Source organism: Diadema antillarum, unplaced genomic scaffold (assembly GCF_040938485.1).
Source record: "Diadema antillarum isolate AM-2024a unplaced genomic scaffold, OU_Dant_1.0 seq00000160_RagTag, whole genome shotgun sequence".
Lineage (NCBI taxonomy): Eukaryota > Metazoa > Echinodermata > Echinoidea > Diadematoida > Diadematidae > Diadema > Diadema antillarum.
The window spans coordinates 2,419,179-2,434,964 of NW_027271231.1; the positions used below are offsets into that span (position 1 = coordinate 2,419,179).

At 38.6% G+C, this 15,786-nt stretch overlaps 1 protein-coding gene across 1 annotated transcript in view; it reads left to right on the forward strand.

Annotated features, from left to right (window-relative positions):
* Positions 1-885: 885 nt before the first annotated feature.
* The window catches only part of LOC139727963 (uncharacterized), a 50,040-nt gene continuing 35,139 nt past the window's right edge, over positions 886-15,786 (forward strand). The window contains exon 1 of the mRNA XM_071638937.1: positions 886-1,065. The gene's annotated coding sequence lies outside the window, so the exon portion shown is untranslated. The remainder of the gene's footprint in view (positions 1,066-15,786) is intronic.

A 15,786-nucleotide genomic window follows, 5' to 3' on the forward strand; every position in this document is an offset into this window, starting at 1 on the left:
GATATATCACCAACAGTCTTGAAGGCAAACTATTTCTATTTGCTTTTTCTCAGTCGGTTAAGGGGCTCTTCACTCGTTTTCAGAGCGACATAATGCATAAGCTTTACGCAACGATTTATGGTATTCATCAACCCTGCTTAAACAAAGAATGAACTCGCATAGACCAGATGGCCAGAATGATCCGTCAATTAACACTTGGGAAAGCATCCATTTCATTATCTTACATTGAATGTAAGAACAACCTCTTTCTATCGATATTGCCAAATACCACTTTTGCTGTCAGGTGGATGTGCTGGCAAAGCAGCATTTATAAGGATGACATGAATAATCATTATACATAATAATACATCACAGACGCTTATCCCAGTGACTTTAAAAACCAACGTGCCTGTTGGTCCGAATGACCTTTTTTCTGCTCATGCGCAGAGTGGAACTCCGAACTGGCTTATTGGGGTACATTATTGCCTGTCGCATATAGTCTCGTATACTTGGTGATTATAATCTTGGTGTACATTATACATGCATTGCTTTGATTGTTCAGAACAATTTATGTATGTACTCATTGAAGCATGTCAGTGTAAGAAAATTATGTCATTCAGTGTGTATGATAATTATATGACACACATTGAGATATATAGGAGAAACAAATCACTTCTTTTTAATTGTAGATTGTAAAAGGTACGACTGTGTGTTTGCGTGTTTGTGTGGTTGAGAGTGTGTGTATGTATAGATCTAGAGTGTCGAGCTCTTAAGATAAATATCGCCTTTGTTTCAGTATCGATGTATCGCATCGCGAGGCTTCGATGTCTGCTCTCGAATGTAATTAGTGACAGCAAAGCAAAATTACAGCCAGGCCAAACAGCGTTTGGCTCGAGTTGCGCCTGCATAAATTTTCCCCTGCTACAGCCCACGCTTCCAAGCAAAGAACACGCCAAATCAAGTCGTAGCAAACAACAGGTCTATTTCGTACCAACTCATCCGTGGAGGCATTGGATTTGGGTGGATTTTTTTTTCTTTTGCCCATTCGATTCAGAGTTTAAGGGGACGAAAAGAATAATCTTTGGGGTAAGTAAATGCCGATATGCGATTTTTTTTTCTACCAATTTCCGTCAATTCATGCGGATCCTATAGGTAGACATGTATCCCGGCAATTAAAACGAAAAAAAGGGATTTATATAGCACAGCAGCACAAATGGAAGTGAAGATTTCGTGCTTCAATCTAACCACATGACGAACTAGAAAACGACTTCCCATAGCATCCTCGAAATCAACAAGGTTTATAGATGGCATTCCTAGAGCGTTTCTAGATCTTCTCGATCCCTGCGTTGTTCGTCTTATTGTAGGCCATTTGCAGTGAGGAAAATCGAGCGATATTATTGTCGGCGTCAGATAGGCCTATGTGTCTCTATTAGAAATCTAGTAGTTGAAGTTAGGTGATTACCGTACATTGCAATTCTCGTAAATTATGATGCACGTGTTGTCTTTAGGGGTGCATACCTTGTACATCAGAGTTTGGATCTATTTCAGAGAACGATTAATTTAGGCACTTAATTCAATGTGCCACACCATACCGAGCACTGATGATTTGGAATTGTGTTTCGTCATCCCGCCATCCAACGAAATGTAATGTGGGATGTCTTTGAACCACGTCCAAAACACACCCTGGGGATTAACTTTTTGCTTCAACAAAGTCTCTCTTTGTACATGCACCGCCTTAATAAACCACGCCATAAGAAATATTGCATGGTATGCATTAATTAACTGCTCCAAAAGCTTGAATTGCTTTAACTATCATCATTATTAATGTCAATATTCCAAGCTCTGTGTCAAAACACGACATCAATTTATCTCCAGTTTCCTTCAAATTCAAAGTGTGTTACGTCATGGCATAACGATTCACAATTTATTATGATTCATGCGCACACAAGCATACGAACATGGTGAATGTAGGCCTACATACTAATCTTCACCATTGTAGAATCAAGGGGGTACTAGGCTAGTACCTCCTTGGTCACGTTGGCAGAATGCAGGGTGTACGGTGGAAATGCATATCTTTCAGAGTTATCAGAAAGAAATGCGCATACACAAATCCATTAATGATGGGAGTATAATCAATTATATGTAAGTATGTTGATAGTATAGTTTCTCTGCACTTTGTTATGTTACCAACGTGAGTCAAGAAAACTGTGAAGAACTCATGACTTTCCAATATCTGTCATAAATGTACATAAAATCATCGAGTGATCATTTTAGCAAAGCACTATACGAGAAAGAGAACACTGCCAAACATGATGTTATTGTGTTCACCTCGTCATCCTTCAGTTTTCTGTCCTACCATCCTCACCAGAGACGATTCCATTCAAATTCACTGCATTGAATACTGAAGAGATTGTTTGTAATAGCTCAGGAAAGCCTCAAGCCTAAATCTGTGGTTGCCTTACGTGTGTTTAGTATACCTATATCCTATAGTGCTCTGGAAGACAGCAACAGTACTCTATGGAATGGAAGCGGTCAGGCTGCTAAAAGTTTCATATCTTAAGCTGACATTCACCAAATAGAATCCATGGCAACCAAAAGCTTTTCTAATCTGATGACCACTCAACATGACAAAAAGAACCACAGCCAAGATCTGAAAGGAACAAAGTGCGAAAAAAAGAAGAAGAATGACTCATGTCCATACATTGTGGTTATCAGGACTATGCACGACTGTGAACAAATAAGTACACTAGTCTATGATAGACTACTGCTGGTAAGTTGGACGTTGTGTCAAAAAGGTTTACTCGAGGAAACTGAAACTTCGTAAGTGTTCAAGGAATTAATTTCGTTGCGAAGCTAAAAATACGTTTGCCTATTTTAAAAACAGAAAGGCGATTTCAGATACAAGAGACAATCAATCAATGATCAAATTCCGTAGAGATATTATGTTAGGTTCTATCCGAATGAATGCTTTGACTGTTCTGTTGTGGGGCTTTTACACTATCAAAGTTAAGTTACATTTTAGAGTGAACACATTTTGTACAGATTATTTTTTTCTTTTGCCAATTAAAGTCTACAATATCTTTTGTCGTATTATACATTCAAAAATACGACACGGGTATTTCCAATGACAGAAGTTTGTAACACGCATTATCGCAGTAACCCGATTTATAACTTTTGCAATGTAATTATACCTCAGGTAAAATAGGACTTTTCGAGTTTTATATACAATAAGGGTCTCTACTCTCAAGTTCTCGACAACGTAGGAATGTTGCACGATGTGATGTTAGTATGGTCAAACGATAATATAGCGCCCCCACATAATTATATGGAATTGAAAGGAGATACACGTAAACACGTCGTTTAATTTGTTAATAGAGTTCGTTTGATCGGGTTGCAGGGGTTTCAGTGGGCGGAGTTTGCAAACAAATTAGCTCTTGATCGATCAAAGTTCGAGGCGAGGATGCGCAGCAACATACTGTTTATCTAGTCCCTGTGGAGCCGGGATTTGTACAAACGCCAAGGAATGTACAAACGTCTCGTCGGGATATGTATAAATCTCGAAGATTGCATCAACGGAAAATGTACAAACGTCTAACCGGGAACAAATCATTTACTTCAACGGTATTACCTACCGATGGTAGAGAAACTCGATCTGTATCAAAACTGTGCATGAATTCTTACCGTTTTCATTTTCTTGAAATCCACACAACGGATATTCACCAAATTTGGTAGATAGCATCCATTGGGCGATAGGATCTCAATTATCTAAAGGAGCACCTCCCCCACCACCCGCGAGGGAGCTGTAGCCTCAAAGTCCCTAAATTATGTATTTTTTATCTTCTTCTTTAAAATCAAATAATAAAGAGCTAAGTTACTGCTTTGAAGATATTAATGACTGCAGTTAAAAGTTAGCTTATGGTGGATTCAGGGGTGCCCTGCACGGGGCCGGGGGGGGGGGGGGGAGGGGAGATGGCGCAAAACTTTCACATTTTCAGCACCTTCTTGAAAACCCTGTAACAGATTTTCACCAGACGTAGAAGGTACCATTTCTAGGGTTAAAAAAAAAAAATCTCATTTTGTTAGAAGGGTCCCGGCATCAAGTCGATGGGGGGGGGGGGGGGGGAGGGTTGGGGTGGGGCAAAGGTCTAATTTAAGGAATTGTTGAAAACAAAAATCTTGTCTAGAACTAGAAGTGATAGAGCTATAAATACAATGCTACATTGGTAAGTATATTTATGAATGTAGTGTCAAGTTTGCCATCGATGGCTGATGAGGGGATGAAGATATGCCTGGGGTAGGGGAGGGAAAGGAGGAGGAATTTTCACATTTTCAGCATCTTCTTGAAAAATGTTTGACAGATTTTCGCCAATCGTGGCAGGGAGCAGACCTAGGGTAATGGAATCCCATTTTGTTCTGAGGGTCACCAAGTCCGGAGGAAGGCGAGGGGAGTAGGCAAAGGCACCGAAGTAAGGGATTGTTGAAAAAAAAAGATCTTGTCTAGTTCCAGAAGTGATTACCTAGTCCATGGCGAGGTGGGGTTGGGGCAAAGGTCCGTTAAAAAAACCACAAAAAACCCGCCCCTATACCTTGGGCATCCCCTCATCCGCCATCGCAAAGTTGAAACTATTAAAGGACAAGTTCACCTTCATAAACATAAGGATTGAGAGAATGCAACAATATTAGTAGAACACATCAGTGAAAGTTTGAGGAAAATTGGGCAATCGATGCAAAAGTTATGAATTTTTAAAATTTTTGTGTTGGAACCGCTGGATGAGGAGACTACTACAGCTTGTGAGTCATATGCGTACAACAGTATAAAGAAAATGTAAAGAAAATTCAACATATTTTCACTTTTTTTCGCATAATAATAGAGCACTTGAATTGCCTCTTTCTAAAGGCAGGGGGAATAATATTACCCATAACATTTGTCGGTAACGAGTCGGAGGAATGTGTACTTTTTTCAAAAGATGAAATTTTGTGAAATTCTCTTTATATTTTCCTTATATTGTTGTACGCATGTGACATCTAAGTTATTCACATACTGCAGTAGTCTTCTCATCCAGCGGTTACTGCACAAAAACTTCAAAAATTCATAACTTTTGAACGGATTGTCCGATTTTCCTCAAACTTTCAATGATGTGTTCTACTAATATTGCTACATTCTCTCAATCCTTATGTTTATGAAGGTGAACTTGTCCTTTAATGTAGGCCTAAACCTTCATAAGATAGCACTCTATTAGCCCTGTCACCACCCCTTCAAATAGAATGGGATTAATCTGCTATAGGGTTTTCAAGAAGATGCTGAAAATGCGAAAATTCCGCTACTCCCCCCCCCCCCCATCCCCTAATCCGCCATATCAAACTGAAAATTACATCCATAAATTTACTTTCTAATGTAGCACTGCGTTAGCTCTATCACTTCTGGTTTGTTGGGGTTATTTCAAACAATCCCACAAATTTAGGCCTTCGCCGTATCCTATAATGCCCGCATACCCTTCCTTGTGGATTAGGTGCCCCTTCGAGCAAAATTGGATTCTATTACCCTAGTGGTGCTACTAGCCATGTTTGGTGAAAATCTGTCATAAGGTTTTCAAGACGCAGCTGAAAATGTAAAGGTTTTGCCGCAATCACCCGCAACCCCGCCTCGAACAGGGCACCCCTGGTTCCGTAATTATCAATCCTGAATTTAAACTTCAGTCATTAATGTCTTCATAGCACTAACTTTAAAAATCTATCTTTTTGCTTCCCAAAAAGAAGATGAAAAAGATTCAAAGTTACGGGACTTTGAGCCCTCTCACCCTTGAGGGAGGGGAGGGGCTCATTTAAACAAATTCAGATCTTATTACCGTAAAGAAGCTTTCTGCCAAGTTTGGTGAAAATCCGTTGTGAGGGTTTTCAAGAAGAACTGTCATGGAGTTTTCAAAGGGATCGTATAGTTTTGGTTGAGACCTATGCCTTACTTCAGATTTCTAACATTTTGTGGTGAGATAATGAGAAACCTCTCGTGAAATGTCAAATGTGAAAAATATGAATGTAATTCTACGAGGAATTCAATGTTTATTTGATGAAAATTGGTTTTGAAATACCTGAGATATCCAAAACAGACCGATCCTAATAAAAGGTGGGACCCACCTTATATTACGATCGCTTTGTGTTACTATGTTTTTGGATGTCTCAGCCATTTCAAAACCGATTTTCATCAAATACACTTTGAAATTCTTTTAGAAATGGTATGCCTGTACTATTTAATAGTTGATTTCTTGGTATGTCGCAAAAAAGTTAAAAGTCAAATCTTCATCTCGATCCACCAATATTATACTATACTTTTAAGAAGGTGTTGAAAATGTGAAAGTTTTGCTCACCCCTCCCCCCAAATTCCGGCCCCGTGGATCTGCCATTAGCAAACTTTAAACTGCAGTCTTGAATGTCTTCAAGACACTAACTTAGCTCTTTCTTATTGGGTTTTAAAGAAGAAGATTTTTTTTTTTAATCTATAGTTTGTACATTTTCTGGCGTTTGTACAAATCCCCGCTCCTCAGTCCCTCGAAGCTTTCAGTATAAAGACATAAAGTTGTGCAGACAAGATGGTATGGCTTTATGCTAGTAGGCGTCATCTCTGTTTGTATGTGTACCCATCATCTATGTAAATACATTTACTTAGTTATTTAGTTTTTGGTCCCGCAACCCTCTTCTCGGAACAGGTGCATAGACTACATGCGAACCTTTCAATATTCCTTTCACGCTCCATGTGACTATCACGACAAGACACGCAAAGAGGTTATCTGCTTAGCACGTAAGCAGTGTGTTTGCTGTGACGAGTACCTTTGTTTGACCATGTTTGACACCAACGCACATAAGATACATTACCATAATGACAACATACCATCATTACAATCCCTCGAGAAGATTAAAGTCAAGCACGGACACACATGTATGGACTTTGACTTCTACCTCAGCTAAATCCTGATTAATTCAATGAATGTTGTCGAACAACGACCCGGGGGGCATTTCATAAAGCTTTTTGTTGGATATTGTTTTCTAACAAATTTGTTCTTAGCCAATCAAATGCAAGGATTTTGGTGGCTTAACAGTTTGTCAGAAAAAAAAAATCTCCGACAAAATACTTCATGAAATGCCCGCTAGGTCTTATTTTAAATGTGAGGTGCAGGCAGTTACAAAAGCTGTGATAAGAGGAGATTAATTGAATTATTATTCAATGGTTGAACTTGTTTGGAGTATAGTAGGCAAAACGAGTGTTAAGCCTATGGTTGACAGTCACTGGCCTTCTGTCAAATTTTTCATCAAGTATACACATGAGTCTAAGGTTAATAAGTTGCCTTGATTGCTGTTGTCCTTATGTGGTCCTCAGAGGCAATATATAGTTACTGTTTATTTCTGTATAGAATGCATATTGGTCTGGCCTTTTTTCAAGACTGTCTCATTGTCTACTGATGAATAAGACGGTTTGGATGGATATCATGGTATAGAAAATTGCAAGACCCTCTCCTTGTTGGTCGTGACAATGAGAAATTACAATGGATAATGATGCCGTCATTGAAATAAAAGACGAAGCGAATTAAAGTAGAAACGATACGCATTGCGACCGCCTTGTATCATCCAAAGTTACTACATGTATTTCATTTCACTTAAACTTAACAAATCCTAAGAAAAGTATAGGTCGGGAGATTTCTTACATGTTTACTCATCTATCTGTGCATTACCTCCTGTCTGTACATACAGAACTTGAACAGCATAGAACAGCATAGAATGCTCAGGGAGTTTACATTGTCTCAGAAAGGCAGGGAAAACCCCTAAATTCCATTACGTTGCAAAATGATACAACTGAATAATAATACTCTAAAGATCACGCACGTAAGTGTGGACCTACTGAGGGCATAGGTTAGAATATATCCACATGTTGATGCCTCCTCCGAACTAACAGCACGTGAAACCATGATTGCCGAGTGGCATGCTATTACGCTTTAAAATGCATGTTCATATAATTATATAATAATTATTTTGTATTACATTAACTTTTTGTAATTACATTTGAGAGAACTTATCCATGTAATAATGGGAAAAAAAATCTTAGCTGTACTGAATTGACTTGATTTTAATCGAAGAATGGTCTTATCATTGATTAGCTTTTCTTACTGCCTACTTTAACGCATGGGCGAAGGTGGGCGCTTTGAATTCAACATTTTGCCCAACGATGAACACACAATGCATTCAGTAGGCAAACTCAGAGGACTTACTGTTAATAAATCCTGACTCGGTGCTCCCATCTTGAGTTAGTTTTCGAGGCGATGATGAGATTGTCATCACGTCACGTGGCAACCCATTGCTTTGCATGCGTAACTGTGACTAACTATCATGCCAACACATGATAAACTTAGGTTCCATAAATCTTTAATTCTCTGAACTGGCTGTCTAACTTATTGCCTGTATTTTTTATTATTTATTGGGAGTCAAAGGGGTCTGATCTTTCGATCCAAGCAGAATCTTCGTTGAAAGTCCAGTCGAGCGTGAAGTTCGTTCTCCCTTTGATAAGAGCCGATAACCGTAGGTCTATTGTTTCGATACCCAAGTTTGATTCCCCGTGCTCTTTTGCAGCTTTTCACTACGTGAGAGAAATGCCGTCCACTGATAAAACAGCTGTTGGTCTATCAAGACCAACTATTCCAAACTATAAACGCTGTGTCTAGTGAAAACAAACACGTTACAGTTGGTTACAACTGAGTTATTTCACACGCAAAATGTTTGTTGAATGTACTTTGAATAATAGATTCACTGGTGGCTGTACCTCATGGCAGCAAAAAAAAAACAAAACAAAAAAACCCACAAAAAAAAATCAGCTTATCCTTAAGTTATTACGATAAAATTTGACGATCTTTTTAGTTCCATATAGAAATGTAGTTCGTTGGAAAGGGCAAATATTCATAGCATCGATGTAGTTTTGCACCAAGAATGCAATTCGAGACAACTTCACAGTATAATAGTCTAAGCAGCTGATAACCAACGAAATTTTCACTTACTTCATATTACTTTAACCAGCCATGAATGTTAACAGTACTTAAATTTGCTGAAATTGTAGGCTGAAAGATACTTGGGTTTTGAAATGATTACATTAATGTTAAAGTAATCACACCAACGTCAATCTCTAAATAAAAAAAAGAAGTATTGTTAACTTTTGTGGACCTCTAGATTTTGAGCAGAGAGCCAGTCAATGGGTTGTGATTATTTACAGCCGGAACGAAGAAGGTTCAAGTTTCGCGCCACGTTCAGGCGGAAATTTCAAATTGACTAAACTTTGTACAGCCTTGACTAAGTGTTGTTCAAATACCTAGATTCTCACACATTCCGGGAGTACATGTATCAGCTCTCGAATCCCGGTCGCGAATGCAGCTTGAATTTTGTTGGAATACTTATAATAGAAACTAGTAGGAATATCCAGAACGCCAGTAATGCGGTCAGAACGTTTAGAATGCACCTACTGTCTAAATTCTAGTTGGAAGGTGCCTCGACTGCTGTACGAATTCAACTCGAATGTAGTTAGATCACTCTGTGAATAGCAGGAACGTCGAAGGATTCAAACAGAATGCAGCTCAAATACTTCAAGTGTATACTTATAAAGTAACCCCAGTGTCCCGAGTGTATCAACAATGCCGCGAGAATGGTTCCCATTTTCATCAGTCTCATGTCAACAACATAACACTTTATATGGAGCCCCTGGATCATGTTGCTACCTTTACTTTAGCTTGTGCTGTCCCCCAACAAGACGTGAAAGAGATGCAGAGGAGGCGAGAAGAATAAACGTTGGGCGGAAAAGACCCACCAGAAATCAAGACTGATCATGGGCATGGCTCTCAGAGGAGAGGAATGGACTGAATGAATAATGCAGATAGTAGGACCTATACCATAGAGAATTCGGGGAGGAATTAAATACGCACTTACCTCCTGGTTTGAATCTGACTATCACTGTGAGGTTTCTGGCTTCAGGTGCTAAATATCTCAACCTCATGTACAGGTTCCGCATGCAAGAATCACCAAGGAGCTTCAAACACTCCTTGGGATCACCATTAGCCTCATCATTCCTGAAGTCTGCCATGACATTGTAGAGGAATGCAAGGATGAGGTCATCACCTGCGCTACCACTCCAGAGGTACTGACACCAATTAGAGAGGTCTCCAAAGCAGGTGGAATGTTCCTCATGTTGATAGATATTATGTAGATGGCAAAACATGCAGCCACCAACTAACCTTACAAGAGTGGCTCTGTGTACCACAAGGGCGTCTCCTCTATTGTCCTCATGGCCTATTTGGGCGAAGACTACAAGTTTCTGTGGGAGGGAACATCAGTGCATGTGGAAGTTATAGGTCCTATGTGATGCTCAGATCTTCAATGAGCCTGAGCTCAAGAGCCACCTTGAAGATGGGAGTACGGAGGTTCCTGAGCCTTACCCAAATGAGGCAAGTCTATATGTCATTTTTTTTCACTTCTTTAATTCAATTCAATGTATCTGCATTATCAGTTCTTTCACAGAACATAAGATAATGACATTACTAATGCTTGGTCTTGGGTATACATTTGTTGACTGAAGAACAAGTGTTTCTAGACAGGGTTTCACACAAGACTTATTGCATTATTCATATTCTGAGAACATAAGTAATGAATCTGGAAGATACATTTGGAATCAGGACCTTCTTGATGAAGCTATGGTCACAGGAAACTCCAAAGAGACGAGAGGATCTGCAGAGGACGTGGTGGTGGTGGAGAATGCATTTGAAATCCTGGCCAAGATGTGGCAAGTTCGCTCCACCACCATGCAGTCAAGGTCTTCCATTGTGCGGAAATCGTTGAATGCTGTGTCTGAGGATCCGTTATTCTGTTCTCCACTATGGTAATGTGGATGATGAAGATGACCACAAGAACGTGCTTCCAAGATCCAGGAGGCTCATATCGCGGGTGAAGACGTCCAGCATACAGAAAGAAACAAAGACACCATTGCTGGAAAGATGCAGCGGGAGATCCTCAAGCATTACTTTAACAGCCCAGTAATAGGAGCTGTGCCATATGGTAGAACAGGATGACTAATGGATATGAGATTGTGATGACGATGGTGATGATGATGACATTGTCATATATGACATAATAAATGTGATGACATAAGTGACTGTATTTGTTGTTATGCCAACTAATTGTTCTCGTTCATAAAAGTAATAATTGCCTTTTGTTTCTTATTCAATTATGGCACAAAAGTGTTAGTGTGCTCTTATCTTGACACATTCAGCTTTGATATGTTCCATTATTTCTCTTTGTGTGTTTTATGTTTGTATAAGTGTGTGTGTTCGTGTTGTGTCTCTGTGAAAGCAAGCTATGCGTGGATGAAAAAAAAAAGGAAAAAGACTAGCCTTCTATCGTTTTCATTCCTTATCATATTTGCCTTGTCTCACGTCGTGATTACAGGCAGAGGTAAAGTTTGTCTGAGAGGGGTAATGTTCATTATTCGAAAGGTTCGTTAATCCGAAAATGAAATAATGTTCGTAATTGCGAAACACACAAATTTCGTAAACCTAAATGTTCGTTACTTCGAAAGTGAAATAGATTTCGTTTATCCGAACATTCGGGCGTTATTCCGAAAGTTCGTAATCATGAAATAAGGGTTATTATTCCAAAGGTTCCTTAAACCGAAAATAGGAAAAGACTCGTTATTCCAAACGTTCGCAAATCCGAAAATCGAATACGGTTTGTAATTCCGAAAGTTCGTTAATTCGAAATTAAATAAAGATGCTAACTAACAAACCTTCGGAATAACAAACTGTACCCCTCTGAGCATGGACCTACAACACATTTATGGACTATGGACGGAGGTCTTTCTTTGATCCTATCATCACCGCCGCCGCCTGATTATGTACATCTTAACGAGAGTACATTCAGATGTTTGGACAATGACGACTGTATAATCGTGCATCGTCACTGACAAAAGAACCGTTTCCCTCAGTCATGTAAGTCAGTTCGGTCTTATTTGGCTGAGGTGCCTGTTCAGTCTCAACTACCTTAATAAACATCAATGACGGGGAGCAGCAAACCTCAAAACATGACAAATTGTGTGTCACAAAACATAATTACTGAAGTAATGTAACGTTGCTTAATGCTGAGACATACATGTCGTCTTCCGTTACTGTCCGTGTGCAGTGAAACAATATGCGAAAAATGGCGGGGGGGGGGGGAATAATGATCACAAATCCCAATCAACCTGCCAAAATGTTTGCTGTCTCTCGTAAAGTACATGCATTTCGCAAATTAGCTTGGCTTAGTTATGATTTTCCAATAATATTATGCACTACAACTGCACATGCATTTTACTTTATTTGATAGAGTTATCATCTTCTGCGCATGTACTGTTGAGATTTCTCAAAGCGTCGTCTCGTGTTTATCCAGGCTGGCTGTCGGTGGTTATGGTGAGATCAAAGTGGGAAAGCATGTTTAAATGTTATCGTGGCGCTTATGACAGAAACAGGTGTTTTAATTGATTAACGAGCGATGTATGTCCATGTGTAGTAGGTCCATGGTCTGAGAGAGGCTCATATTATTTGCATGTTACGAAATATGGGAAATGGGAAGAAATATTGTATAAGTCTATAAAAGGACGCTTTTGTTCTGAAAAACCAGCGTAGTGCCGTATTCCGAGAACGATGACTCGCTGAATTTCGTTACATGCTCCAGTTCACCTGCTGCAATGTACCTGAAAGTACTATCCCAAACGTCATCTTTGGCAGCTCAGCACAAAGCACATTTTGGAAAGTTAAACGCTCTTTTTGAATATCTGAGTGATATATATTTAAAAGTATTCTCCACCATTCAATTTTCACATATCGACTCAACAAAAGAGATTTACCTGTCTCATTGTAGGGAGCCATCCCACGCACTGATGCCTGTCATGCCTTGACTGATAATTCCCATGTTGATGTATAATTGTGCATCTTTTCCCCAGTTTTCGGCTTCCGTTAATCGACTGAGCCTAATCTAGAGGTGTCGTTGCCAATGAACATACATAAAGCTGGGTAATGAATTTAGGAGACTGGGAAAAAGGCTAAACTTGAGGGGTTTTGACTGTTTGTTTGTTTGTTTGTTTGTTTGTTTGTTTGTTTGTTTGTTTTTGGAGTGTGTTTTTTGAGGGGGTTAAGAAACGGACATCCTGCACAGTGCAAGATTTGAAATAGCTGTACATATACGTCCGCTGCAAAGTTACTCATTAAAGAGTATGACTTCAATGTGCTGTCCCGTAAACGCAACATTAACGGCTAAAAAAGTTTACTTTGAAGTACACTTGAGAAAATATCAAAAGGATTCTAATACTCATTGACATGAAGCATGATATCAATGAATTATGCACTGCAAAAACATCGATGTTGGATTTAACACCATAGATGTTAAATCTAACACAGATTAAGTGTCATTAGAGGACCACACCCACTGGTGCACAAAGTATGTTGTGAAGGTGTTGAAAAGTGTTCACCTGGCATATTTTAGTGCTAATTTGGCACTGTAGCTGGTGATAGTTCTGACACTGCGCTGGTGTTGATTCAACAATGACTTCGCATGGTGTTGATGTGATATTCCTGGTGTTAATGTCAATTAGGTGTTATGACACCCGTCCAGCTTCAATGGAAGACCACACCAATTGGTGTTACTGTGGTGTAAATGTGTTAACACTTTTTTTTTTCAAAAATCAAATACTTTATTGGAAAATTCTTGATCGTCTTGTTGAAGTTCAAAATCAACAAGAAGAACAGTTACTAAGAAACTATAAAAAACAACAATTTAATACTTTGAAATGACACCCGGAGGTGTTAATCTAACACCATGAATGAGCATCAGAAATTTAGCACCAGCTCGGTGTTTCATATTTAACATCGGACTTTTTGCAGTGTGCTAAGGAAATGTTGAAATGTAACATGTTGACAAGTATTCATTGTCCTTTATAGGCAATTAAAAGGTATTTCTGATTCTATCTTAAATTTGTAAGAGCTTGAAAACAAAGGGTTACTCCCCTTATAAGTCCCTAAGTTGAGGAAAAAATGAAAGCACCATCAAGACCGCTCGTATAGCATCATATTTATAATGTTCGCAAGTCTACACTTCTCTATAGCAAATTGCGGCGCGCAACGAGTCTTTATCTCACCCTGTTCAAAGTCGAGCATTTATATTAAAAATGATTGTAGCATTACGCGCTCGGAGTTAAAAAAAATAGAGGACTGTATTTGATTAAGATAAATAAACGCCTCCATAAATCTGTCAAAGAAAACCGTCATGTGAGTTGTGTAAATGTAAATAATCATAATCCTCCACATCTCAAAGGGATTTAGTCCTTGAACATTTTGGTTTTGCCTTTCGAGAGAAGTGCTAAATGTGGATATAATTGACTATAGGTGTAGGTGGTTCTTTTTTTTTTTTAACAACACAGACTGTGTGTTGATGGAGATAGCCACTCATGGCACAAATTCTTCTTGCTGTTATCAAACATGTTTTTCTAGACACGCTTGAATGATGGAGAATCGAGATACCATGGCTAAGTGTCATTATTGGAACCACATTCTGTGGTAATACGGTCACACAGAATTCAGTTCAATCCCACCATTACTTTGCATTCAGCAACCATATCTAATTAGTAGTAATCATCGCTGAATCGGTGTAATCAGTGAGAAATTCAGGCTAGAAATAGCCGTACACTTTTTGTCTTTACTGAAACAGAAGCTCGGCGAAAATTAATGAGCAAGCAAGGCAATGGGAGATCTTGTAATCTGAAGACTTTATTACGTCATGTCATTAGCATACATGCCCATGGACCCTACCAGCGCTGAATACAGTCTTATGAACAATCCCTATAGAATCCCATAACTGTAATATTTTATCCGAGGTAAGATATACAAGAACATGTGTTGTCCTGTTTCATGGAATTTATTCTTTATTTGCTGTAATGGTTGGTAAATTGAACTGAAGTCACAAAGCCCCTTCCTCCTTACAATGATTTAAAAAATAGGGGTCATTTTCTCAAACCAAACATTAAAAAGTAAGGAATATCTCTGTAAAAACCATATCAATCATCCTGTTAATCCATAGGCTCTATGGGAAGGACATGAGTATTTTAAATCGACTTTTTGTGCTATAGCGTGTTAATGTACTGCACATTTTTAGAAGAAAACAAAAACATAAATATGGTTTACACCTAAATGCGGTATATATTACAACGAATCTGGGCTAATAAACTGTATCCTGGGTTATATTGTTTACACGGGAATGCAACGTTAAAATATTGTCATTGATATGATCATAACAAAGCTCCCAAGGAAATGTGGAGATACTTTACTGAATAAGAAAACTACACGAGAATTCCAATAGAAAAATATTCATGTTTATTTACAGATTCCGGAAATCGTTTGGTTTCTAAAGCTGGTTATTTAGCTTTAAAAGTCCTGTTTACCTTTGTGAAAAGTGATTTTAAAAATGTTCAAGATATCACATTTGATGCATGTGTAGGTCTGTTGTATCGCAAAAGATCCTACCATATAAAATTTTTGCAATAAAACCTAAAATATAAGGAGATATCAATATTTTTCTCGATAAACCATAACTGTAGACGGTTTAGTCTGGACATTTTTTTATCATAATTATTGTTAACACTCTGTGTATTTAATAACATTTAACATCGATTATGCGGATTCAAATTTTTACAGTGGTTGTTTCTATCCCTAACTCACATTTTGGAACTATTGTAATGCACTAACGCTGGGTTTTTTTTTTTCA